Source organism: Notamacropus eugenii, chromosome 1 (assembly GCF_028372415.1).
Source record: "Notamacropus eugenii isolate mMacEug1 chromosome 1, mMacEug1.pri_v2, whole genome shotgun sequence".
NCBI classification, from domain to species: Eukaryota; Metazoa; Chordata; class Mammalia; order Diprotodontia; family Macropodidae; genus Notamacropus; species Notamacropus eugenii.
The window spans coordinates 305,681,886-305,706,739 of NC_092872.1; the positions used below are offsets into that span (position 1 = coordinate 305,681,886).

General features: G+C 35.2%; 1 long non-coding RNA gene across 1 annotated transcript in view; it reads left to right on the forward strand.

The window, feature by feature from the left end:
• Positions 1-994: 994 nt before the first annotated feature.
• Positions 995-24,854, forward strand: part of LOC140525396 (uncharacterized) — a 33,392-nt gene continuing 9,532 nt past the window's right edge. Inside the window, exons 1-3 of the long non-coding RNA XR_011974026.1 lie at positions 995-1,353; positions 2,457-2,573; positions 13,709-13,815. This is a non-coding gene — a long non-coding RNA (uncharacterized lncRNA). The remainder of the gene's footprint in view (positions 1,354-2,456; positions 2,574-13,708; positions 13,816-24,854) is intronic.

Genomic DNA, 24,854 nt, shown 5'->3' on the forward strand with positions numbered 1-24,854 from the left:
TCTGTCACTGTCTCAGTCTGTCCCTCTTTCTGCTTCTCTGTCTCCATCTCTTTCTCTCTTGATCTCTCTGTCTTTCTCCTACATCTGGAGGTTCATAAACAGCAGATTTTGCAACTACTCCCCATTTCCTGGGCACCCCACTCCCCACTACATTCCTGCTCTCCCTCTATCTCCTTTTCTTCCTTTCTTACCCCCTCCCTCCATACCTTCCTTCCCATTTCCACCCTCCTTCCCGGTTTCCCTCTCCTTAAGTGTCTGGGACAAATCACCCAAATTGAGCCTTCCATGAACTCTGCCCCTCCTCCCCAGGCCTGGCAGCAAGACTCCCCGGGGACAATCTCTCTAGACTCAGGAACTGACTTTAGGGGCCTAGGAGGCGCCGCTGGGGCCAGGGTGTGGTAGAGCCGATACACTATGAGATTTTCCCAGAGGATCACTTTGGATCCTGCATCTCACTCGTGGCCCCGCTGAGGCTGGAGAGAAGATACCTCTTGTCTCCATTTACAGACGGAGGGAACAATCCCTCTGGGCGCTTGCGGGGCTGAGGCATCAGCAGGTTTTCTTGACTATCTAGTTAGGCCACACTTCTGGTGTTGCCCCGCTCTTCTATCTATGCCCCACGTGTACGTTTCTCTATACCATCCCTCCACTATCTTCTTTTCTCACCAGATCCCTGCATTTAAAAAAGAAAAAAACCCCAACAAAACAGCTCTAGGTTCCTTGCATTTTCGACCCCAAGCCTGATTTAAACACCTAAGCCCTTCCTCCATCTCATCTCCAACTTCCCGCTTTTCAGCTTTAAATTTCCTCCTAGTCCCAGGCAGTCACTACTTTTACTCCTATTTCTGCCTATTCGTTCCCCTTCTCCACCCCGTGTTTTCTGCCCGAGCTCTACTCGGGTACCCCAGGCCAAAAAAAAAAAAAAAAATCAAACCTACACAAGTTGCTTCTAAGATGCTAAGGGGCGTCATAACCTCCTAGCAACTCTCCTAGCAACGGGGTAACATCTGCTCCCTCTGGTCCAATACGAGAAGAGAACAGCTGGGAGTCCGCCTCCTGGTCTAAGGGAGGCGAAGGGAGCTAGGCTTCAGTGACTGAAAGAACCTGCAGGAGCCAAGGGCTGTGAGTCCACGCTGCTGGTACTGCTGCTGCTGCCGCCGCCGTCGCTGCGCTGCCCCCTCCACTGCTGTTACTGCGACTGGACTGCTGCCTGTGTCCAAGTCAGCCGAAAGAGCAAGAGCCCCAATCGTAGCAAGCCTATAGAGTGCAAACGCAAAACACAAGGGGAGCACCTACATCTTTACAAAACAGGTGGAAGTATCTGACTCCTGGCTGGTGGCCCCTGCTTGCAAGGTATGTCAGTCAGCCTTACCGTTCTCAAGGTACTATCTTTGGCTTAGCCAAGCCACTTTTTGGTTTGCTAGAACTAGGGGATGCTTGGGACTTCTGCTGGTAAGTCAGAGCTTCTTCTAGCCTATATAGAGCATTATCCCGTCGTAAATAACCAAGACTGGTTCATGTTAAGGAACCTGTACGTCATTGTTAGGTTTGATTTCGGAAGAAGTTTTTCTTTTTTTTTAAATCTCCTCTCCCTCCGCCAACCCATTTGACTTTGCAGCGCTGTCTGTGTGCTGCTGGGAGACTCAAGGCAGCCAGCAGCTAGTGAATGCATGCAGGTCATGCTGGAATGACAGAGTGTAGCCCCAAGCTGATTTAGATGCTATATGTGGTCTAAATACATGCTACAATCATGGTCCCTCTCTGGAATGGGTCCATTTGGCTTGGATCACCTTTTCTCTGTTACTTAAGCCCTTGAAAAGTAACCATAGTAACTTACCTCTCTTTTGATGGGATCTTCCTTATTGGCTGTCTATTTTCCTCTTGGAAAGATCATCTCTCTAAATATAGAAGATGATATCAGTAAGCATTCAGCTGTATAGAAACTGTCCAGTTAACTATCATACATTTTAATTAAAAGACTGCATTCAGTGAGAAGCATTTTGTATTACAATTCCTATCAGAAATGTACAACTTTTTAAATGGGAGGTAAAATCTTAGACTTCATCTTTTCACATTTTCAGAAATTTTACAAAATAGTAGTCCTTAATATCATATTAGAACTTAAAAATAATTAATCTATTATAATGACTGAAGATAAGTTGAGTAAACAGCTGTGATTAATTAAAGATTTAAGACCAAAATAAATTATATCACAAGGAAATCATTGTTGGGATTTCATAGTCTCTAATTCCAGGTGGACTGCAGAAAGCAAAGGTTTTAAATACAAATTCACATAAGCAAAGTTCTTTCTGTTTGTAACTTAATTGGGAAAAATATTAGAGTCTCTATCAGCCATAAATCCAAAGTATATATTAGGAAGTATCTTGTCGTAATGCCAGCATATATACTGACTATCAAATGTGACTTGTATCTGTCTCCTTGTTCTATGATGCCAGGTAACAGTCCAGCAGACTTATACTGTAAGAAATGCTGGCTGTGAAAGGGGGAACTCTTACAAGATTTTCTGAAGCCATCCTAGAAACACATTTTACAGATTGATTCAGCATTACCAGGTAATTACTAGCATAAAAGAAATTTCTGTTTAAATATGTATCAAGAGAAATAAATGCTAATGTAGCATTACCATAACTTATAAGATCAATACAAGGGGTTGTTTATGTAATTTAGAGGATTGCTGGGTAGAAGTCAATAAAGGTTTTCTCTAGAAAGATGTTTGTGGTCTTGTAGATTTCCCCTATAAGCCTAGAGTGTGTAGGGATGGCTACATAATAGAGTATATTATCAATAGTAGCTTGTAAAGGAACTCAGTCATAACATTGTTGCTCATAGGAATTAAAGAAAATAATTGAAAAGGGAAATAAAGTGAAATTGTGAGATGTAAAGAAGAATTTCCAAAATTGCTTTTGGGTAGAGTTTTAATGTGCATGAAAATCAGATGCTGATGTCTAGAAGACACAAAATAGTCTTAAACTACACTCAGTTTTCAGAGGTCCCTAAAGATTTTGGACTCAATTTAAGCCCATATCATGACATATAATGGCAAACCATTCCAGGATCTTTGCCAGAAAAGCCCCAAATGGGGTCATGAAGTGAAAACAAACTGAAATGATTGAACACTACCACCACCACTACCACCACCACCACCAACAACATAAAATCCATATATGGCCATTACCCACGTATTGGCAAATGTCACATTGAATTACAGATGTCCTAGGAATGATGTGTTATTGCTACTCACATCCATTCTCTAATTTTATTTAAAAAATAAAGTTTCTCCCTGAAGAGAAAGACAGATTCTTTCCAGAACATATTTCAAAATTAATTCGGGTTTGTTGAACAAAAAAGTTGAATAATTTTGATAGATGTTGAAAGAGGCATGGAAAATATTTGGTACTATCTATAGTCCTAGTTGACACAAAATTTGGAGCATTTTATTTTTTATTTAAATAACTACCATTGCCATTCAATTACACAAGAGATCTTTGACACTCAGGTTGGTTTTATTAGCTTTAAATTCTCCTCTATGGTGCCTATTATATTTCATAGTGAGGAAGGAATCTAAGGAGATATATGATTTACTGTAATCAGCTATTAAGTGTGTACAGAGTTGATATTCAAGACAGAGCTTTGCTCATGCTATCAATTTGAGAAAAGTTTGAGTGATCTAGTCATGATTAGTGGTTCATTTATATGCATTAGTTTCATGCATTAGTAATTTATATGCATCCTGTCTCTTATATAATATGCATAGACATTAAGATCACTCTATGCCCTTTAATTTATGTGAGTCTGCTCTTTCATTGAGACAATGGTTGCAATCAAAAAGGTCAAACTAAAGAGGTTCTTGAATTTCAATTTTTATTCTATCACAGATCCACATTTCCCAGGTTAGTTTACATGGACAAAGTCATTTTCCACTTTGTACATCAGAAAACATTATTGTAGGATCTGTAGTATTGATTGAGCCATGAAAAAAGACACTGATGAAGTTATGACATGAGATCAATGTCTTTGAGACCTTGATGAAATCAAAATTAGAAGCATCAGAGTGAATCTATTCTTCCACATTAATCTGCATTTAAGGAGCTATTAACTCTTCTTATTCTAATAAGAGCTACTCTTTGCAGTTCTCTTTAGGGGTATGAATTACAAAGAAGTAGTATTTGAGTGAATAGGGAACTAGAATGAGGACAATATTCTAATTTTAGCCTTTTTTCCAAATAGCAATTTGTGACATTTTATGTAAGTACAAAAATGCTGCTTTAATTTTTGCAACCATGTTAATTACATGAGATCCAGGGTGTGCCTGAATAAAAACTCAAGATGATGATAAAGCTATGGGTCAAACTGAGAGTCATAGTGGTGACTTGTGAGGCTATGGTCTATGTGTAGAAATCTCAAAAGTAATTTTGAAAGTAAAGAACAACTAGTTCAAAATAGGATTATTTGCTCAAAGCATTATACTTCATAAATATGGCTAAAATAGAAAATTAAAGATTAGCACATGGGAGGGGGAGAAAATTTGTAGCTAATAAGTTCTGGTAGAGAGGGCAATATACCTTTGCATTTCAAGTAGCCAGAAGCTCTTTAATGTCCTTGTCTTAAGTACACTTTCTTTCCAAATAATGTTTTTGCATTTACTCCAATGATTTCTTTTCCCTAGCTTGATTATTTTTGCACATTTGCCTTCTATTTCATCCAGTTTTTGTTATAGTACCTTAAACACCATAGACACGTGCAGATTTAATGACTAGTGGGTAGAACTGGGGCCCATGGGACTAAAACTATAATTCTGTCTTGATACTTTCATATGGCTCCTTGGAAATTATTTTGCCTCTCAGTGCCTTTTTTCCCATATGGAAAAGTGGGATAAAAGTATCTGCAAATTTACCAGGTTAGCGTGAGTTTTTAGCAATTTTAAAATAAAGTACTTCTAACTTTTTGAAAGAAATGTGCCATGTAAACATAGAATTAAAAAAAAAAAAAGCTTTTGTGAAAAGCTTTGCCAGGGAAAACTTCTAGGAGAAGCCACTTGGTCATTGTCCTTTTCTATAAATGGTGTTGGAAGGTGTGAGCAGTTTGAGTAAGATACACTATGAGAGATGCTAAATGTGACTTGAAGAAAATGAACTACAAGTAATTCTTTTATCTTGTCATTTTAGTACCGCTAAGGAGTGGTACTTAGTACCATTTAGGAGACTATTTACAAGTCAGCAAACATCAAGTGCATATTATATTCAGAGTAGAGTTATAGCTGTACTTGGTAACTGGGGTGCTGAACCCCAAGGTATTGAAATTTAGAGAGCTATAAAATCACTTTAGTAGTACTAGAAATAGTAGGAGTAGTAGAGACAATGATGATGATAGTATTAATAATAATAGTACTAGGGGCATTTTTCTATCACTTGACAATTTTAAAACGACTTTACACACACACACACACACACACACACACACACACACACATACATATAAAATTTCATTAATCTTTACCAAAACCTTGTGATGTAGGTATTACCCCCATGTTACCAATGAGAAAATTCTCTACTGGAGGTTAGTAACTTGTTTAGAGTCACACAGCTAGTAAATGTCTGAGGCAGGATTTGAACTCAGGTCTTTCTAAGTTCAAGTACTGTATTCTACCCATTGCACCACCTAGCCACTCACCTAGTAAGCCAATAGTGTGCATTCTTTCCCTGAACACCCAGGATTTCACTCCAGGTGAGTTGTACCTGGGCTTGATCCTACCTCTTCTCCTTCTCCCAACTGAGTTTATCTAAAAAAATCGATTTTCTGCTATAGGACTATGAGTGATCTGCTTTGGTAGAAAAGGTTTCTCTATCTGGAGTTTCCTGTATCAATGATAATCCTTCTTCACTAAGAAAAGATTCGATTAGCTTTTTTTGGCTGCCATGATACTAGCCTTGGGCACATTTCATGTTTTTTTTTTTTTTCCCTCAGGTTCCAAAACACAATATAGAGGGTGTGTGACAGACACATTGGAGAGATACAAAATTTCAGTAAGACACTACCCTTCCTCTCAAGGAGTGTACAGTTTAACAGGGGTACTGATAGCATAGTTGGATCTTCATGGACACACACCCTTATCCTTTTGGTGCAGAGCTAAGAAACACTTAGACAGATGTTACTTCTTGTGATATAGAGATATTTATCTGGCAGAAGTCAAATAAAGACCATAAAACTGAAGTCAGTGGCCTGCTGTCTCTGATTCTCTGGTTTCTGTTTGTGTGTGACCTAAGAAAGGAAGAAGACAAGATGAATGGAATGGGTCAGAAATTTCAAAAAAGTGAATGTACATAGTATGAATGCAATCAAAGTACTTTCTTGCCACTAAAAGATTTATTTAATTGGAAAATCATGCTTTAGGAGCTTTACCTGAGAAACCTCCTTAACAGTATTTAGTGCTGGAATCCGTTACTATTGTGTCAATTTGAACTCTTCCTAAGATCATAGAATTTTAATTGGAAGGAACGGGCACAGATGGCATCCAGTTTAGCTTCTGTCCAAAGTATAAATAATTCTCACAACATTCCCAGTAAATAGTCATCTTACCTCCATTTGAATAACTTCCATGAGGAAAATGTCTCCCAATGCTTTCTACTCCAGTTTTGGAGAGTTCTAATTATTAAGAAGGATTTTCTCTTGTTCACTTCCTACTCTGGGCTCAAGCATAGTAAATGTAATCCTCTTCCACATAACAGCCCTTCAAGTGCATGAAAACAGTGATAATGTTCCACCTTAATTTTCTCTTTTTCAGAATTAAAGGACCAATTCCTTCAACTGAGGTTTAGGATATAGCATTGAGTCCTTTCATCACCAAAACTTCCCCAACAACTTCCTCTGGACACAATTATGTTTGTAAATGTCTCTTCTAAAAAGATGGCATCCAGAACAGAACATTATTTTCTAGAGGAGATCTGGTCTGAATAAAACATGATCTCTTTCCCTTCTAAACACTATATTTTCATTATTGCAGCCTAGAGCAGACAGAGAACTGACTTTATAATCAAGATGTTTTAAGTTCAATCTGTGACTTGCTGACTATATATGTATGGACAAGTGATTTAGCCTCACAGTGACTCCAGACAATCTAAGACTACAGGTTGTAGGAAAAATTCTGATCCGCTTTGGTGGAAGGGGGTTCCCTGTCTCAATGATAATCCTCCTCCTCCAATAAAAAATAATTGATTCAGCTTTTCTGGCTTTCATGATGTTGGTGATTTATAGTGAGCTTACAGTACAATAAAATCCCTCTGACCTTTTTTTTCCAAATAGAAATTATTATGTTTTTTTCCCCCAAATAGAAATCTCCCTTCTTACACTTGAATAAGTGATTTTTTTGAACCAATATGTATGACTTGAATTTATTGAATTTAATTTTATTAGATTTGTCTTTTATTCCAGCTTGTTGAGATCTCTTTGGATGTCATTTTTGTCATTCAATGTATTAGCTATTACTCCTAGCTTTGTGAAATTTACTGCAATTTGATAAATATATGAATAGTCAGTATTTTGTAGCACTTTAAGGTTTTCAAAGTGTTTTGCATATACTACCTTATTTGATCCTAACTCATAAAATAAGTATCATAATTTTACAGGTGAGGAAACTGACTCTGAGAGGTTAAATGATTTGCCCAGGGTGACATAGATATTAATTATCTGAAGCAAGATTTGAACTCAGATCTTTCCGACTTTAGGATTAGTGAGTCAATAAACCTTATAGGGCAGATAGATGGCACAGTGGATAGAGTACTGGGCTGAAAGCCATGAAAACTCATCTTCCCTTGAGTTCAAATCCAACCTCAGATATTTATTAGCTGTGTGACCCTGAGCAAATCATTTAACTCCATTTGCCTCAGTTTCTCATCTGTAAAATGAACTAGAGAAGGAAATAGCCAACCACTCCAGTCCCCAAATGGGGTCACAAAGAGTTGGATATGACTGAACTGAATGAACAACAACAACTGAAGAGGCAAAAAAAAAAAAAAAAAAAAGGGCAAAAGATAGGGGCCTACCCTCAAGCAATTCATAATCTAAAATATAGTACTTTATCCACTATGTCACCTAAAAATATCCTTCTTATGGGACTCTTAAAAAAGACTTGTTTCTGGGAAAACCAAAGGCATTGAGGAGGGAAATCAAGCTAATGACTGAATTTTATAAAGGTGATTTAGGGAGGAGGCATAACTGTACCAAGACCTCCATATTGTATTTATGACATCATTGTCTGCTTTAGACTCTGGAGCCTACTTAGAAGGTTTCCTTGATAAGAGCAGATCATGAAGAAACTGAGACTTGAAAACAATTGATTCATCTAACACAGGTCATAAGTGGCAGAGACAAGGCATAAGAACATGTTGACTTCACAGAGTTAGCAGAGTACTGCAAAATGACATTGTATGAAGAGATCAAGGGTTTAAAATCCTCTGTCCAGTACATAATTTCATCAACAAATACAGAATTGAACACTTTCCCCAAATTTAACAACCTACTAGTACCTACTAGTATATTCTCTAGGGATACACTGTAAAAACATGAAACGAGTGAGGGAAAATAATTGAATATTGTATTGCATAAATGCACAGAGACAATGAAGTCTAAGACAATTGCGTTGCCAAATATTACTATTGCAGCAGCTACAGAACTACCTTCTCAAATGATTTCACTACTAATGTACATGGAAATGGTCACTGGATAGCAGACTGGCTTTGGAAAGAGGAAGAACAGAATTCAAGTCCTGCTTTTGAGATATAGTGACTGTGATGATGAGCAAGTTACTTAATCCTCAATCTCACAGGCATCTCTATAAAATGCATCTATGGAGAGAATTCCTATATCATAAGCTTCACACATTAAGAAATTGATGAATTTGCATAAAATGTTCATCAAGTCAGGGAATTTTGAAAACCAAACAAACTAAAGGTCATTGTCACCAAAGACAATAACCTACATTAATTTATTTTAATTTTCTTTTTCATTATTATGAACTTGACATACATCAAAAAACCTTTTTCTATACACATATCTCCGTACAAAGAAGAGAAGGAAAATACATATGAAACCATGACTCTCCAGATTTGGGGGGCCAAATTTCAAATATTGCCTACTGTTTTTGTATTGGGTCCCCTATGAATTTTCTTCTTCTGTTTATTTTTAATGACTCATTGACACTCTTTACTTTCTTTTCTTTCTCTTAAAAATAGAATGACCATTACAATTTTTCAACTATTTCCTAACTCAAAATAAGTTAGATCCTCCCTTATAGCAAATAACGATAGTCATGAAAAACAAGATGACACATTGGCCATGTTTGAAAACATATTGCTTATTTTTGAACATTGAGTCCATCACTGCTCTGTCAAGAGGTTGGAAAAATGATTAATTATTAGTCCTATAGACTTATGATTGGATATTGCATTGATTTTATATTTATATACACACATACATACACATATATGTACATACACAATGTACATACACATACACACATTTATTATATATATTTATTTTCAAATTCATTTTCCTTTGTAATTTTGATGTCATTGCAAAAATAGTTCTCTTGATTCTATGTATTTCATTCTGAATCATTTTATATAGTTCCTTCCAGGTTTTTCTGAACTACTTTTTTCATCAGTTCTTAGGGCATAATAACATTTAATTCCATTCATATATCAAAATTTATTCAATGATTTCCCAATTTATAGACACTCATTTTTTCCTGTTCTTTATTATGACAAAAGTGTTGTTATGAGTATTTTTTTATACATGTGTCCTCCCCCTTTCATTTATCCCAATTAATTGCTTTATTATTTTTCTTTTTTATTGATAAAAATTGTATTATTTTGGCTACCTACACAAATTTTTGGCATACTTTCTTCATTGTTGTAATTTTTGTTGAAATTGTCTTTTCTTTCCATGATTTGTTCTTTGATTCACCAATTCTTTCAGATTAAATCATTTAGTCTACTTTAGATTTCAATCTTTCCTTCAAAAACTCTTTATTAATTATAACATTTTATTGTGTTGTGGTCAGTATAAAATGTTTCTAATTTTTGTGCTTTTTAAAAATTTGTTTATGAGGTATTTTATGCCTTCTCACATGCTCAATTTTTCTAAAGGTGCTTAGAAAAGTTAAGAATAAGCATATTCCTTTGTATTTCCATTCAGTAACCATCAAAGATCTGCCATGCCCTTCATTTCTTATTTTGTTTTTGTTAGATTTGTCTATGTCTGAAAGTGGCACATTGCACTTTCCTAGTATTACAGTTTTTCTGTTTATTTCTCTGTGTAATGAAATTTTCCTTTAAGTATTTCAATGTTATAATAATCTGACCATACATATTAAATATTAATATTATTTCATTATACATGTCATCTTTAAACATAATGTAATTTTCTTGCCTATTTCTTTTAATTATATCTATTTAATTATTTTCTTGTTTGAGGTTATGATTGCTACCCCTTATTTGTCACTGAATCATAATAAACACTACTCTAGCACTTCATTTTTAATATTACTATGCATCTTTATATTTTAATGTGCTTATTTTATCCAAAAATTCATTCCATTCATATTCATGTTCATTCTTATGCTTGGGGCAGCTAGGTGGTACACTGGATAGAGCACCAGTGTAGGAGTCAGGAGGACCTGAGTTCAAATCTCATCTCAGACACTTGACATTCACTAGCAGTGTGACCTTGGGCAAGTCACTTAACCCCATTTGCCTCATCCTGGATCATCTCCAGTCATCCTGATGAATATCTGGTTACTGGATCCAGATGGCTTTGGAGGAGAAGTGAGGCTGGTGGCCTGCACAACCCTCCCTCACTCAAAACAAAGTCAAGTGGAAGCCATGTCATTATTTCTCTGATGCCATGGTCTTCTTTGGCAGTGAAAGATGAATACACACACACATTCTTATGCTTATTGATGTATTCTTTCCATCTAATCCCTGTTTCCTTCTCATTCCTTTTATCCTCTTTCCAAAGAAGGAGTTCATGAGGGAAAATAATCCTATAAAAACTCTATTCTGTAATTATGGTGGTCTTTTTCTCCTCTTTGATTCATGCTGCTTTCACCTAGCTCATTGGTTGTTATACCTTCATGTTCTCTTTTTAATTCCTCCTTCAAATTTGAAGTTTCTTTTGCTTGTGACTATTTCTTCTCTGACTCTGTTTTCAAAATTGTTTCCTCTTCCTTTTCTCAGTCATCATATTTTTTACTGATGAGTTTAATGTATTTCTGCATCCACTTTGTGTTCCTTGTGTGTACACACACTTGGTTTTGTTGTTGTTGTTGTCATGTTCAACTCTTCATGATCCCATTTGGGGTTTTCTTGGCAAAAATGCTGGAGTGGTTTGCTATTTCCTTCTCCAGCTCATTTTACAGATAAGGAAACTAAAACAAACTTAGTTACATGGTTTTTGTAGGACCACACAAATAATAAATGTCTGGGGCTGGATTTGAGTTCCAGGTCTGGTGGTCTATCCACTGAGACATGTAGCTGACCAACACTCTTCTGTTCAGTTGGAGTAAGATCAAGGTCATTCGATTTTAGTGTCCTCTACCTCTGGCTACTTTCATATAACTCATTTATGTTAAATAATAAGCTCCTTCCTCATCTTTCTTATTTCTTACCTCATGATTTCTCCTCTCTTTTCTTTTCTCCTTAAAAATGATAGAATAAAGTAAGACCTAGGGTTTACCTTTGTTTTATTTGCTTCTCTCTGAGATTCAATGGTATTGATATTCTGAATGGCTATTCATCTCTTCTACCCTATTTAAATCTATAAATCACTATTTAATCCCCTCCATTTTATCAAATTATTTTTTACCTTTCTAGGTTACTCATGTGCCCAGTGTGATATTTCAAAGTTTCTATTAAGCTCTTGTCTTTTCATCAAGAATGCTTGAAATTTCTCTATTATATTAAATATATATTCCCACTCTCCCTGTGTATCATCATATTATAACCAATTTTTCAGTGTTAGTTATTTTTGGTTGTAAGCCTCTCTTTCTCCCTTCCTCCCTTTCTACTTCCTTCAATTCCTTCTCTTTCTCTCTTCATTTTTTTCTCTTCTTCCTCCTTAGGAAGATAAAGCTTTACTCCAAGACATCTTTTCCTTTATAGAGTTAGTTCATAGTCTTGTGTGATTATGATTGTTAGTGCTTGGTATTTTTACTATTTTTTCTAGTTATTTGTAGTATTTTTTCTTCTTTTCTTTGGATGCTTCATATTTTGGCTTTAGAAAAATATTTTCATTTTTTTCTAAATTTTTTTATTATCTCATGGGATCATTGAATTCCATTTGTTTCATTCTGTTTTTCAGGGAGTCCAGGAGTAAAATTTTTCCACCTTTTGTTCTCAGATTTTTTTATTTACTTTTCCTCTTAAACTCTCCATTTCATTTCTAACTTCCTTCTCTTAATTTCTTATTTAATTTCTTCCAGTCACTCTTGTAGTTTTTGTGGCCAAACTATGAATTTACTTTGAGGTTTAGGTTGGCATCGTGTTGGGCTTATTCTCTTCTCTTCTTGTGCTTCTCTTAATGTATAATTTTTATCCATTTTATTTGTGTTTCACATGTTCCATTTTCCCCATATTTTTAACCTCTGTTCTTCTTCTGGAATTTTGTTCACGGAATACTTTTCTCCAACACTCTTGGATATATATTGAATAGATTTAGTTTTATGCTACTCCCTCTGTATTTTAGGTACAAGTACTGATCATGATCTCAATAGACTTGTTAGTATTAGCCTCCATCTTTTGGATGGATAAAAGTCAATGAAAGCTTCAACAAATAGGGAACCAAACTCAAATCCCAACCATGGCCTGATAAACCAGGAGTAAATGGTGGAATTAGCCCCCATAGATGGTACCCTGGGAGACATGGCCTTGTCATACATGTCCCAGATCACTAGGGACCACAGCAGGAGAGAGAGTTAACTCAGCACCTGGGTACCAATGAAAGTGGGACACCATGCAGGAGACCTGGCACAAGTGTGATTTCCAGTATCTCCAGTTTCTCACTGCAGTCTGTCAGGGAAATAGCAAGTAAGAAAACCAATTTCTCATTGAGGAATACTGATGAGGAGGAAGACAGAGACTGATGGAAGTCAGCAAAAGTGAACCACCAGTAAACTGGCACAGAAGCCAGAGAATAAATTTACTTTTAAGTGATCATAAACAGAGAGACCTCACCTTCCTGAGTTCAAATTCAGCCTCAAACATTTGTTACTTTCATGACCTTGGACAAGTCACTTAACCCTTTTTGCCTCAGTTTCCTCATCTGTAAAGTGAACTGGAGAAGGAAATGGCTAAGCGCTCCAGTATCTTTGCCAAGAAGAGTCAGATGTGACTGAAAAATGACTGGACTAGAATCTTAAACAGGAGTCCCTTAAAAATCAGGAGAACAGAAACTGTTCTATAAGGTCACACCAAAGTATTTAAAGCAAAGCAGCCAAATTGTGGCATGCTGGGAAATAGCAACAACTAACAGATTCTCTTGGCACCCAGAAATCACAGATGGGATGTCTCTTTCCGAACAAAAACATTATGGAGATCAAAGTGCCTACATTTACAGCAGCTTTTCACAAACCAAAGCACATTTTGAAGATGTGGAAAGGGCTATGAGTCACTCTTTCTTTCTTTCTTTTTTTCAGGCTCATCTCTTATAATAATACTGTGAATTATTTCATCTTTGAACACAAGAGGAAGCCTATAGAACCTGGAAAGCTGAGGCCCAGGGATGTCAACTGATTTGTCCAAGGTACCATAGCAACAAATATGCTTTGCATCTGTCATTAGAACCTGTATCTTTCCTTCTGTGTATCAGATGTGTCATTGTCAAGTGACAAGACTGCTACAGGTGTTACTGTTCCATCAAAAATATTTTATAAAATGTTTGATGATGATTTTTTTCTTAGCTCATTGCCCCAATCTATTTGCCAAAATCATTCCTTTGGATAATACTAATATTTTGTAGAAATAGTAGAATAAGAAATAATATCACAATAAAATCTAAAACTGGAAGGAGCATTAAAGATCTTCTAGATGAAACCTTTCATTTTACAGATGGTGAAACTGGGACCCAAGTAAGCAAAATGATCTGCCCAAATTAAGTGTGTAATAAGTCAGAGCCAATGTTTAACCTCAAACTCTCTCACCACAAATATAGTATTCTTTCTACTCTACCATAATAAGGATTCATGCAAGAATCACTTATTTGAATCAAGAGTTATCTGTCTGAACTTGGAAGCTCTGATGATGGAGACATCTCTCCTTGATAGGTAATTTCTAGCACATGGCTTATTGAAATATTATAAATAAAGCTACTAGAGATACCTGTTCTAGCATAGTCCTTCTACATGCTCAAGATCTGTCAGATTAAGTTCTAAGTGAAGATAAGTCTCATGGAAGAACAGGAGATTTGGAATAAGAGAACTAGAGTTCAGATTGCCTCAGATAAATAACTTCACCTTTCTGGATCTCAATTATGTCATTTGTATAATGAAGTGGTTGGATGACATGACACTTTATAGTCATTTACAACTTCAAGACTATGATGTGATAAGACCTGAGCTAATGAGAGCCAACTACTGGAATTTCCTGTGACATCCAGCTGGCAAACCAGAAGATAATCACCAAAATTATAAGGAGATAAATTTAGATGAAGCAAGCTCTTGTAGTTCTGCTTGCTTAACTCTGCCTAAAATAAAAAACTCATTTTTTAACACTTTAGTATTCACTAAGTCCTTTCTTTAAACATCTGTGTGTTTAAGTATTATAACCCCCACCATGCAGATAAGGAAACAGACTCAGAAGAGTTAAATGATTTGCCTATTCCACTGGTAAATATGGAAGTATGACTTGAATATAAATATTTTCTGATTTTATATCTAGTGCTCTTTTTTCTACATCAGTGGTGTCCAAAATTTTTTGACTTAGTACTCCTATCAATTAAAAACTATATACCCCATCCATTTACCCATCCATCCATCTATCCCACCATCCATCCATCTATCAATTCATCTATTTATCTGTCTGTTAATTTCTACTAATAAATCATATATAGCTTGCACTCCCTATCAGTGGGTGAATAACACAGTAACTGGTAAATTTCAGCTTCACAATAATAGGAAGACTTTATATCCAAGGATCCCAAAGCAATGACCACTAGGAATGCTTGTCTGCCAGAAGTTATCACTTTTCTGATACCTCCTACTTAAGCCTCTAATGGTCAGAAGGATTATTAAATCACATTATCACAAATGGAGGAAGTGGGAGTGGTGGATCAAGAGCTGGCCTCAGAACCAGGAAGCCTAGGTTCAAGTCCTAACTTTGATACTGTCAGACCAAGTGAGTGTGGACAAATCACGTGCTCTTACAGTGTTCTGAGCAATTCTTTAACACTGTAAATTTCAGAAAAGGTGCCCACTTGCATCAGGTGCAAGTAGATAACTCATCCATATTGTCCCTATATTACTAATCTCATAAACTCAATCCTAGTTTCTAAATTATGTAAATGTACTAACCTAGGATATAATATATATGTAATACATGATGCAGACAAAAATTTTAAAAGTGAGATAATGAAATAAATATCTTAAAATACATTTTTATATTATTTACTTACATTTTAAAACCATTTTTTTCTTGCTAAAATCATATCACTAATAGTTATAGATAATTATTGCCTTACAATGTAGTTGAAGATCTGGTACTGCTAACCCTTTTTCCTTTACATTTTTTTCATTAGTTCCTTTGATATTCTTGACTTTTTGTTCTTCCAAATTAATTTTGTTATTTTTTTCTAATTCAGTAAATTTTTGGGAGGTAATTTAATTAGTGAGTAGTTATATAGTTTTAGTGATTTCAATATGATTAAATATACTCCTTTATTTTAAAAAACCTTTCAATACTCTGTTGAAGGTGTGGTTCAATATATTTTGATCCTTGGTTGTGGCTGTTGGTTGAAAAAGATAACTCACAAGGATACGTAGATACAACTGGAAGAAGTGTATCATTGACTACAGATAATAAACCCTGATAGTATTTTTTTCAATCTGATCCATTAATTATGCAGTGATTTTTGTTGACATTTGATGAGAAAATGTCTGTGTTTCTTCCCTATGTCTTCCCTATGTTTATTAGTTGTTATAAACTCATCTGAATGTGTTGAGTTTTTGAATTTTTGATAAATGGTTTAAAACCTATAAAAATCTTCATCTGCAAAATTCTTGAACAGATTAGAATATCCTATTTTCATTGCTTATATATGCAGTTAAGAGAATTTTTATAAGTGACAAATCTGTATAATTTTTAGCAACAAAATCCAAATTTTAAAAGTTCTGCTAACTAGTTAAATTGTTAACTAAAAAACAAAGCATAAGATATATTTAAGGTGAAGCTCATTGCTACCTCCAGCGTATGACAATCTATATTTCAAATAACTGATGATTTTGAATATTTTGATCAAATTCTTTTTAAATGTGATTAAGTTGTTACTATTTTTACCTTGTAATGTTGCTAATTAAATGATTGTACTAGCGATAGAAGTACCAACTCTATCATTTTTTCTCATTGCTTATTTTTGCTACATTATTAGTATTACTTTTAATCAGCAGTTTCTTTAGAGGAATTTTTGTCTGAAATACTTCTGTTTTGTGAGGATTAGTTTAATTAAAAGTATAACATATAAAAACAAGTCACTCAGAACATGTAAAGTATGTTTAGAGTGAATGGATAAATGGGAACATTGCTATTTACCTCCATGGTGTGTAAATTCCATATTTCTTTCAGGATACTTCATATCCCATACATGACATGCTACTGTCTGCTGACATACACACCAAGGACTTATGACCATTTCAAGTGATGATTGTATGTTTAGCTATTAGTAAATTTATTTTAATTTATTATTTTAGATAAAAATTAGAATAGAAGTTTTAATATTTTCTTTTTATACCCCAATGGATCATGTAATATACATCCTGAAGTACACATACACAAATTCGCTTTGAAGAGCACTCAGTTATACTACGATATCTTAATGTAAAGTGCTACTTAAATTTCCTTCTGCTGTTAGACCTACGGAAACAAAAATTTAGTTTGGAAAAATAAAGTTACTACTTTGTTTTTGACTACCTTTGAGATCTACTGAAAACTCCATTGGATTGTGTTTAGTTTGTTTATTTGTGGGAATGGTAGTGGTAAGAAAGGAGATTTTATGTGAATTTAATTAGATAAATGATGGGTTAACTTCTGCCATACATGGATTAATTCTTACTATCTCTTCCAAATGTCTCTAGGCAGAAATATTCATGGATTCTCAAAATGAGAATGAGTTAACATATATCTTAGTGTTTTTTTTTTATTTTCACATCATTATTTCTGTGGAGATGGAGAAGAAACCCTCCCCTTCGATTAAACTCTTAGGACAAGGATAAAACATATATTACTGATATTAAATATTGTATTCTGAAGTAAAGATCCCCTATCTCTTTTCCATGAGGAGCAAGATATATTTCATTATCTATTCACTAGGCTCTTTCTTCATCTCCCAATTAATTATTTAAAAATTTACATTATTGTAGTCATTGTTATATATCATTCTCTTCATTCTGTTTTTAAATTCTGTATCAGTTCCCTAGAAATCTTCCCATGTTTCTCTATGATCTTCAAATTTGTCACACCTAACTGTGCAGTAACATTTAATTGCATTCATATGACTGTTTAAAAAAGCAATTCTCCAATCAATAGACATTCATTTTGTTTCTAGTTTTTTAGTACTACAAAAAGTACCACTGTGCATTTCATATAACTTTTCACTTCCTTAGAGTGTATGCTTCAAGTATGATTGTGGGGTCAAAGGATATTGATAATTTAGTCACTTGCATAATTTCAAATTCAGATTCAGAACAGCTGACTGAGTTTTACAAGTCAATCAATCATTTATCAATGTGCCGGTCATCCCATAATCTTTTTAGTATTGATTGTTACAATTTTTAAAAATCAATTTTTGTCAAATTGCATGGATAGGTGAAATGCTAGAGTTGCTGTACTATGTATTTGTGCTTCTATTAGTCATTCATGAATGTAGATTTACAGCAGTAAAGGACCTCAGGAATCATCTAGTCCAACCTAGTCATTTGCTTTATAGATGAGAAATCTAAGGCAGATAGGAGTGAGTTGCTCAAGGTCAAAAAGCTAATATGAAACAGCTGGTATTCAAAGTCATATACTCTGACTTAGAAATGTAGGATATGTTTATCGCTCCAGACAGGTTGGTACCTTATAAAAAAAGATACAAAGCAACAAAAATTAAACATGTCATATTTAAATGAAGCATGGGGAGGAGAGGAAAATAAAAATCTCATGATATCTCTTACCTGAAGAAGAGTGAGAGACACAATGTAAATCAATAATCAAGCTAACAACTTCCAATTTTCCCAGAATCTTCCCTTAGCCACAGTCTACTCTAAACTCTATTTAGTAGACACAAGTGGATAACTGCTGAAAGCTTAGAGCCGTCTTAAATTCTGTTTGAGCAGGTTTGCTTCAGTTTGCTTAAAATCATCCTATCTGCCTGACAATCACAGAATAAGAGAAATATTTCATCTTCCTTACAGCATGACTAATCTGGTTGTTTAATGATAAAGTCCATGATTAGTCTAGGTTATTTAATGATAATATGTATTCAGAGGTGAGACTGACTTTTATCTGGTTCTCAGTAATCAGGAGCAGAATTCTCTGAAATTTCCATGGACCAGTGATGTCAGTATACAAAAATAGATATCAAGATAGTTTACAAAAGTTTGGGTAAAGATACTGTGATTCTAGCATATACTGGTAGAATGGTAAGGCGTGCCTGAGGGAATAATGATCAGAAAAGGACAAGAAGAGGAAAATGGCATAAGGAGAAGGGAGAAGAGAAAAATGGTCCAACTTTTGAAAATGCATAAAGGTGAAAAGAGAATCAAGCAAATGAGATAAAGGAAGAAAAGTTTACAATGATAGAAAAAGCAATTAGAATAACAATAATTTTGATTAAATATGAGAAAAGGTTGAAAAAAAGTGATAGAGATATTTCTTGCTCTTCCCTGACATCTCTATGGTAGATCTCCTATGATAAAATTGTGGGAAAAATTTTGATATAATTGTTTATATTTTGTATAGATTTCTTTTGGAAGCTGTTTTGGCAGAAAATAAATTTACACCCACATTTGCACAATATACAAACTTAAAATGAATACACAATTTAACAAATCATAGCAAAAAAATTAGAGAGAAGACAATCAGTAATTTTTTCCAGCCATAGCTAGAGGGAGAGTTCATGACCAAACTAAGAGAAAGAGATCATAAAAGAAAAAAATAAAAAAGTTTGCCTCTATAATTTTTTCAAAAAGTTTTCCTAAGAATAAAATCAATAAAGAAAATTAGAAGAAAAATTATAGAGAGGGGAAATATTTACATCAAATATCACCAATTAAGGTTGCATAGCCAAAATTATAAAGGAAATTGGCACAAGTAAATAACAGCAGGAGCCATTGACCAATAGAAAAGTAGGCAAAGAGTTTGATAAAATAATTTTCCAAAAGTTTTTCAAACTACATGTGGCCATAACACTTTCTCTTCAGGGCTATTTCTCGAATTCCTGCTTACGTTGGTGGGCCAGGTGCCCACAGATCAGCAGCCTAACTACTCTCTATCAGAGATAACTCTGTGTGACTGGGCTTTTGTTACTATTATGCATGAGTCTTCACCAGTGTTTCCCCAACTATCAGTCAATAGTTTCAATTTTTAGTAAAGGGCATTTATTAAAATGGAATAATACAAAGAGTTCGTAGAATGCCCCTGCTCCTCCAAAAAACACAGTGATGCACTTTCTCCTTTGTATATACAAGGTCTGTATAAAAAGTGGGATCAAATTTCATATAAAGTGTTGATGAGGCAGAAAACATGTGGAAAGAGAGATGCGGAAACATGTGGAAAAGGGATATCTTTCACTTCTTGGACCTAGAAATCATTTTTTGCCTTTGTAGAGTACTAATGAAGTATTGTTTATGTGCAGTTCTTTGATGGGTATTGAAAACTGGTGCCTTTCTAGCATCCATAGCCAGCACTTCAATCCATCAGGAAAGGTCATAATCCCTGAAGCTACTACCATCTTCTTTCTAGGTCCATATGAAGATGTTTTGTCTGTCATTAATCAATCCTATTCCATTGGCCACTGCTTCCATGTTCAGTGACTGATTGGAGTCTCTAAATCTCTCAGGCTCACATGATTGCCTCTACTTTCCTTTCAAAATATTCATTCACCTAAGGTCATGAAAGAATGGCCATAAAGGAAACATTGGTGTCATATACTTAGGGCCACAGGTTATCTGGATTGGACAGTGTGATGATTACCACTCCTTTACCAAGCAAATCATATGACTTCTCTTTTCATTCACAAATGAAAATAGATCAAGAGATGCCTAGATCACAACTGTTGTATGTACACTCAACTGCAGCTCAACCACTCTTGGGTCATTGTTTCTTCTGTTTCTTGAGCTGATTAAAAGATATTTTATCATCACATGTACCAAATCTGAGACATCATAACTAGCGACTGACTCACAAGTGTTCCACAGGAGCTAGCAGTAGACAGAATATCTGCACATGCTTCAAGAACTAGTTACTCCTTAGGCAATCTTCTTTCTCATGGCCTTATGAAAACATATTCAAATCACTTAGTAAGACTTATAAAATTAAAACAACTCTGTGCTTTCACCTCAGTCTATACAAATTATCAAAGATGAAAAAATAGAAGATTCAGTGTTGAGAATATATGAGAAAATGTGCACATTAATAGTCTATTGAAATGGTTCAGTTCTCTTGAATTTCTTTTTAGAATAGTGCAAAAAAAAAAAGGTTAAACTGTTTATGCCCTTTAATCTAGCCATCTCCTTCCTGGGTATGTGCACCAGAAAAGTCAAAGACAAAAAAAAGGTGTACTACATTCCAAAATATCTATAATGGTGCACTTTGTGACAGCAAAGAACTGGGAACAAAAAAATATGATGTAAAAATATAGTTGCGCACCAAGGAATGATGAATATGAGGAAATGAAAGCAATGTGGCAAAATTTGTATTGACTAATACACAATGAAGAAAAAGAAATGAGAACAATATACATAGTGATTATAATAATGGAAGTGAAAAAATTATTAAAAGGAAGATGAATTCTCAGTATTCAATGGAAATCCTAAAAAAAGACAAAAATGTATCTTTTCATGCTTTCCTTGATTCTTGTATTTGAAAGTCAAATTTTCTATTCAGCTCTGATCTTTTCATCAAGAATACTTGAAAGTCTTCTATTTCACTGAATATCCACTTTCCCCCCCTGAAAGATTATACTTAGTTTGGCTGGGTAGATGATTCTTGGTTTTAATCCTAGCTTCTCTGACTTCTGGAAAATCATATTCCAAGTCTTTTGATACCTTAATGTAGAAGCTGCTAGATTGTGTGTTATCCTGATTGTATTTCCACAATACTCAAGTTGTTTCTGCTACCTGCAGTATTTTCTTCTTGACCTGGGAACTCTGGAATTTGGCTACAATATTCCTAGGAGTTTTCTTTTTAGGATCTCTTTCCAGAGGCAATTGGCATTCTTTCAATTTCAATTTTACCCTCTTGTTCTCTAGTATCAGGGCAGTTTTCCTTGATAATTTCTTGAAAGATGATGTCTAGGCTCTTTTTTTGATCATGGCTTTCAGACAATTCAACAGTTTTTAAATTATCTCTCCTGGATCTATTTTCCAGGCAAGTGGTTTTTCCAATGAGATATTTCATAAAGTCTTCTATTTTTCATTCTTTTGTTTCTGTTTTATAATGTCTTGATTTCTCAAAAAATCATTATTTTCCATTTGCTCCATTCTAATTTTGAAGGAATTATTTTCTTCAGTAAGCTTTTGGATCTCTTTTTCCATGTGGTCAATTCTGCATTTTAAGGCATTCTTTTCCTCATTGGCGTTTACCATTTAGGTTAGTCTATTTTTTTAATGTGTTATTTTTTTCAGCATTTTTTTTTTTTTGGTTTTCTTTAGCAAGCTGTTGACTTGATTTTCGTGATTTTCTTGCATCACTCTCATTTCTTTTCACAATTTTCCTCTACTTCTCTTACTTGATTTTCAAAATCCTTTCTGAGTTCCTCCATGGCTTAAGACCCATTCATATTCCTCTTGGAGGCTTTTGGTGCAGGAGCTTTGACTCTGCTGTCCTCCTCTGGTTGTATGTCCTGCTCTTCCTTGTTACCAGAGTAAGATTCTATAGTTTGAGTTCTTTTATGATGTGTACTCACCTTCCTAGACAAACATTTGACTTCCTACTCTTTGTCAAGGTAGGACTCTGCTTCTAGTGAGGTGAATGTACTCTCCCAGGCTTCACAGATTTTGTATTATACTTGGTGACCCACTGTCTGTGTGTCCAGAGTTTCAGAAGCAGCTTCTGCCACTGCTACGGCTGCTGCTGCTGCCATCCCCTCCCCTCCACTGCAATGGGGCTGGGGCCAGACTCAGCCAGACCCTGTACTCATCTTTCACCCAGGTCTCACAGAGTTTTCCCACTAACCTTTTTGGCATTTGTGGATTGATTGAGAAGTCTAGAAACTGCCATAGATGCCAATGATTCAGTTCCCTGAGGTCTACTCCAGCCTGTCTCTGCCAAAGCAGCCCGTGCTGGACTGTGCTCTGTTCCCTGCCTGGTGTGATAGACCCTTTCTTTTGACTTTCCAGGTTGTCTTGTGATGGGGATTTGTTTCACTCTGTCATTTTGTGAGTTCTGTAGCTCCAGAGTTTATTTAGACTCATTTTTTATAGGTATTGGAAGCCTTTGGGGGAGAGCTCAGGGAAGTCCCTGCTTTTACTCCATCTTGGCTCTACCCCATAAATTTCTAACATATTTTAGATATCATACTTTTAATGGTGACATTTAATGCAAATATTTTCCCTGTTCAACTGTTTCTCCTCTTAATCTATCTTCTTTGATTTAACTTACCCAAAACCTTACACATTTTATGAAGACAAAGTTTTTCATTTTATCTTTTGTGAATTTTTCTTTCCCTTGTTGGGTTATGAATTTTCCTTCACTCGTAATTGTGCAAGTTATCTGATCTAGTCATTTTCTAATTTTTAAATAATGTGACCTTTTATATTCAGATCCTTTGAACTTTTTAGATTCATGCCATAAGATTGTAGATACACAGAATATGATAATTGCAACATACCTCAGTGACTTTCTAGGGCAATTAATATCCAAAAATAATTCCCCTTCAACTTTGCTTGAAAACCTCCAGTGGGGTTCTACCCACTATCTCTTAAGAGGCAGCCCATTCCACTTTGGAATGTCTCTTATTGTTAGGGAATTTTTTTCTAACACAAAGCTTAAACTTCCTTTTGTCAGCTTGCTTTTGTCATTGCTCTCAATTCTTCCCTTTTAGAGCCAATCAAAGCAAAAGTAGTCTCTCTTCTAAAATCCAACCATTCAGCATTTGAAGACAGAAATTGTGCTTCTCTTCTCTAGGTTAAATATTTAAAGTTCCTAAAAGTTATCCTCATATGACACGGACCTAAAGTCCTTGCCCATCTTGGTGCTTTTCTCTGGACACACTTCATTTTAATCATTGTCCTTTTAAAACTGAAAACAATTGTAAAGATGTGATTTGACAAGCACAGAGTGTAGAGAGACACTATCACCTCCTTATTTCTGGAAGCTAAATCTCTTTTAATGTAGTCGAAGATCACATTGGCTTTTCTGGCTGCAGCATAGCACTGCTGACTCATATTTAGATGTTCTAAATTTAATTTCTGACAAACTGCTTCCCAGTTTTCCCAGAAGTTTTCATCAACATGGGCGTTCTTCCCCTAGTAATTTATGTTCTTAAGGTTATAAAACCCTAGACTGCTACTTTTGATTGCTTTTGTTTCTTGATTATCTAGTCTGTCACACTGATTTATCTATTTTAACCAGTACCACCTTGTTTTGATGGTTACTGTTTTTTATAATGTCATTGGAATTACCATTGGTTACTATTTTCATATCTACCTATCCTATTACGACCTCTCTGCTGACCTCTAATTTCAAATCTCTAACTATTTTTCAGACATCTTGACCTGGATATCCAGTAGATATCTTAAGCTCAGCATACCCAAAATGGAACTCATTATTTTTCCTCCTAAAGTCTCACCTTCTTCCACTTTTCTTATTACTACAGAAGACATCATGATTCTGCCAGTTACTCAGACTTTGGTGAAGGCCCTTATAATATCATGCCTGGACTTTTGCAATAGCATACTTGTAGGTCTGCCTACCTCAAGTCTTCCCACTCCAGTCCATGCCTGGAATGCTCTGACTCCTCATCTTCTTATCTGGCTTCCTTTATGTATCTAATAAAATCCCATCTTTTATAGGAAGCCTTTCTCAACCCCTCTTAATTATTGCCTTAATTATTTCTTATGTATCCTGCATATAGATTTTTTTTGTATATCTTTTTATCTTTGCCTATTCACTTTCCCCCCCAACCATTATATTGTGAGCTCCATGATGGCTGGGGAAGTTTTTTGGTTCTTTTTCTTTCCTGTTCTTAGCATGATGTCTGGCATGTAGTGGGCACTTAAGAATGTTTACAGTATGATTGATTGTAAGTCTACCTATCCAAATCTATACTATCTAAGTCTCTATACTATCACTCTATTCATGCTTTTAACCATCATTTCTTCTGAAATTATAGATCTTTTTTTCTTCCAAATGAATTATATTTTTGTTTTG